General features: G+C 44.3%; 1 non-coding gene across 1 annotated transcript; it reads right to left on the bottom strand.

The window, feature by feature from the left end:
- Nucleotides 1-2,064: 2,064 nt before the first annotated feature.
- On the bottom strand, nucleotides 2,065-2,137 carry trnak-uuu (transfer RNA lysine (anticodon UUU)). The gene has a single exon. It is a non-coding gene; the product is annotated as a tRNA-Lys (tRNA).
- Between the last annotated feature and the right edge of the window lie 1,821 nt (nucleotides 2,138-3,958).

Below are 3,958 nucleotides of genomic sequence, written 5' to 3'. Positions count from 1 at the left end.
GCCTGCATTTAGTTTATATAAAAAGTTCCTCCCTGCAATAACAATTTCAATCGATCACCAACCCGGGTGTTCTTTTTGATGGTTTCTAAGCCTTTAACCATAAAGCTGTCTGGATTATTGTTATGCACACTGTAAAAGTGCTATAAAAGTTTGTTGACTTTCGTATTAAACCTTTGGCTCAACAACTGCCTTCATACATCCAGGACACTACTCATGTTCTGGGGGTCCTACACGAAATGAGAATTCCTGCTGATTGTCTCTTAGTAACCCTGGATGTGGAGTCTTTATACACTAACACTGACCATGATGATGGATTGAAAGCTTTCCAACACTTCCTACAGAACAGTTCCACGGACTTTCTGCCTCCTTCTGGGTTCATCCTTCAGCTTAAAGAATGGACTCTTAAAAATAATGCATTTCAGGGTGTCCGGGTGGCGTGGTGGTCTATTCCGTTGCCTACCAACATCGGGATCGCTAGTTCGTATCCCCGTGTTACCTCTGGCTTGGTCGGGCATCCCCACAGGCCGTGTCTGTGGGTGAGAAGCCGGATGTGGGTAGGTATCCTGGTCGCTGCACTAGCGCCTCCTCTGGTCGGTCAGGGCGCCTGTTCAGGGGGGAGGGGGAACTGGTTGGAATAGCATGATCCTCCCACACGCTACATCCCCCTGGTGAAACTCCTCACTGTCAGGTGAAAAGAAGTGGCTGGCAACTCCACATGTATCGGAGGAGGCACGTGGTAGTGTGCAGCCCCCCCCCCCCCCAAAAGAGACAGAAGAAGTGGAGCAGTGACCAGGACGGCTCGGACAAATGGGGTAATTGGCCAAGTACAATTGGGGAGGGGGAGGAACCCCCCCCCAAAAAAAAATAGTAATGCATTTCTTTCCCAGGACCAACTCTACACTTAAGACCAGGGTACTGCAATGGGGGCTTATGCGAACCTCTTTTGAGGTTTATGGGGAAAGGATTTCCTCTATCGCAACAACTATATAGTGACAAGATAAAACGGTGGGGCAGTACATCGATGACATCCAATTGTTTTGGACTGGTTCTGAAGAGGAACTTCCACTGTGTCATTACTTTTTGAATACTAACATAGACATAAAATTGTTTATTGAATCTTCTAAAAGCAATATTGATTTCCTAGATTTTACCATCTCTAAGGGTGAGGATGGCCAGCATCGCACTAGCATATAGGAAGGCAACAGACAAAAACACTGTGCTGAAAGCGGGTAGTTTCCATCCCAGTTGGCTTCAGGACAACATACCTTTCGGCCAGTTCCAACATCTTCGTTGGATTTGTGACACAGATTAGGGGTTTGAAAAGCAGGCTATAATCCTGTCAGACCGATTTGCACAGAAAGGCTAGAAAAAAAAACTATCCAGGATGCTTACAAAAAACAACAAAAAAGCCCAGTTTGCCTATAGATTGGAACTTTTTGAGAAAAGAAAAGAAAATCCTCAGCACAGGAACAGGTTTACTTCGTCACAGGATACAGTTCTCTAGCAAATCCCATAAAAAGGATAACGCACTGGAACTGGAATCTCATTAAAAGTTACCCTATTCTTAGGGAAGATTTTCCTGCCCCTCCAAAGATCAGCTTCAGGGAGGCTCCTACATTACGGGGCCGGTAATATTATTATAGGAAAAAAAACTTGGCTTCATTGACCATTGAAGGGTACTAACAAATATGGCTTTTTTCTTTTCTTTTTAAGATATTTTATTGATCTCCGTGGTAAAATTACGCTCTGCATTTAACCCATCCTAGATGTGTGGCTAGGAGCAGTGGGCAGCCGCCGTGCAGCGCCCAGGGACCAACTCCAGTCCATCTTGCTATGCCTCCGTCAGGGCAGACAGGAGACAGCAGAGAGGAGTATGGGGGAAACTGAAGCAGCCGAAGAAAATCTACCGCAGATACACAGAGAACATGAAACATCACACAGAGGACGACGTGGGATGACCCCCGAGGCTGGACAACCCCAAGGTTGGACAACCCTGGGGTTCAAACCCAGGGCCTTCTTGCTATGAGGCAACAGCACTAACCACTGTGCTGCCCAAAATTCTAACGCCCGAACAGGGACTTGAACCCTGGACCCTCAGATTAAAAGTCTGATGCTCTACCAACTGAGCTATCCAGGCTCTGCTCATGTTATCTTTTACAACCCTTGTAGACCTAAAGTCACCTTGTGACATCAAAACATCTATCAGCTGTAACACTATGGTTTTTTGTGTACCATTATCTTGTACCTGTGGTTGCTTTTATATAGGCCGGACAAAGAGACGACTGAAACACAGAGTCTCTGGGCGTAAGTATGCTGTCAGAAAAGCTTGTTTGGACTTGCTATGCTATGGCTAGACACTTTTATAATGTACATAACAATAATCTAGACAACCTTCTGGTTGAAGGCCTACAAGCCTTCAAAAAGAACATCCGGGGTGGTGATCGATTTGAAATTATAATTGCAGAGAAACTTTTTATATAAACCAAATGCAGGCCACAGCATAGCCAGGACTAAATGAAGAAATTGATTTCAATCTTTTTTTGTAGTTGTTCTGATGCATGTGGTCTGGTGCCTATGTTGCCGTAGGTGGGTATATATTGTTATTGTTTTCTGCACATCCATTTTTTCTTATTTTAATTTTTTCTTCCTTCTATACATTTTGTAGCGCCATCTATGGCTCATACTTTGCACTTGTCACCTGTGACTTCAGTGACTTTCTATTCCAGGTGTTTGCAGTTATTTTCCATCTACTAAAGGGGAAACTTTGTGCTGAGGCTCACACCCTGAAGAAGGCTGTTTGTGCTGCTGTGTGTGGGTAGTAAACCAGCTCTATTTTAACATGCACAAGCACTGTCCATGTCTTTAGACTTTCAGCATGAAATAGACACCTGAATAAAGGCTTTTATACCTTTTGCCAGAACAGTGCCTTGAACCTTTCTTCTTTTATGAACTTTTGTGTTCCCTACCAGAGCATCTTCATCACATTTATCCGAACGTCTGAGCACTCCAGGCCTTTCTTTCTGCAGATTGTGGTGGGATTGCCTGAAGGTAATATCCCTTGGAGAAAGGAAAAAAAACTACATTTAAGGATTGGAGGACTTGAGCTCATCGATGAATTTGTCTCAAAAATCCATTAGGCAGGGGTGCCCAACTTCAGGCCTCGAGGGCCGCAGTGTCTGCAGCTATTTGTTGCAATCTTGCACTATACCACCTGATTTAGCTAATTCCTCTCCCTCCTTGGCCCAAGAGATGAGCTAATTAGTTAAATCAGGTGGTGTAGTGCATGGTTGGAACAAATACCCGCAGACACTGCCACCCTCGAGGCCTGAAGTTGGGCACCCCTGCATTAGTGAATGTAAGCCAATCCACACGTGATTGGTTGTTAACAAAGGCAGATTCAAAGCTTTGAGAACAACACGATATTATTTGTCGGTCGTTTAAATTGAGGAACAGCTGTGGAATTATTTTCTTCAGATATAAATCGATGGATATTTGTGTCTGAGAAGAGTCTTTCCTTTTTCTTTTTTTTTTACTGTGCTGGTTTGTAAGACATGGTGGATGTGTAAATCACATTCTCTGGATGTATTTAGTTTCCTTGCATTTATGTGAATTTGAAACCAATCTTTTTCCATACGCCCGGGCTAGCTGTCTTCCCTTTAAATGGTAGTATTGGAGTATGTTCATTACACTGGGTTGAAATGGTGGCCAAGGGCCTTCCTTACCACCGCCTCCAATGGTATAAGGACACGCAAACACAAAGTTAGCTCCCTGTGGCTGCAAGGCAAGGTCAGACAAGTGTCCCCAATACATTCGCTCCCGTTTTCTGAATTTACTCTCATGCCATCCACAGTCACCCATGTCAGAACAAATTCAGCAGGAGGGCATTGTGCGCATCATGACCATTTCACCAATTTAGTGCTGCAGTACCCTATCCTAACAAGCAGGCCAGTACATTCAT

This window comes from Lampris incognitus, chromosome 17 (assembly GCF_029633865.1).
Source record: "Lampris incognitus isolate fLamInc1 chromosome 17, fLamInc1.hap2, whole genome shotgun sequence".
Classification (NCBI taxonomy): domain Eukaryota; kingdom Metazoa; phylum Chordata; class Actinopteri; order Lampriformes; family Lampridae; genus Lampris; species Lampris incognitus.
The sequence above is the reverse complement of the archived record's forward strand: the minus strand, read 5'-3'. Positions and strand labels throughout refer to the sequence as shown.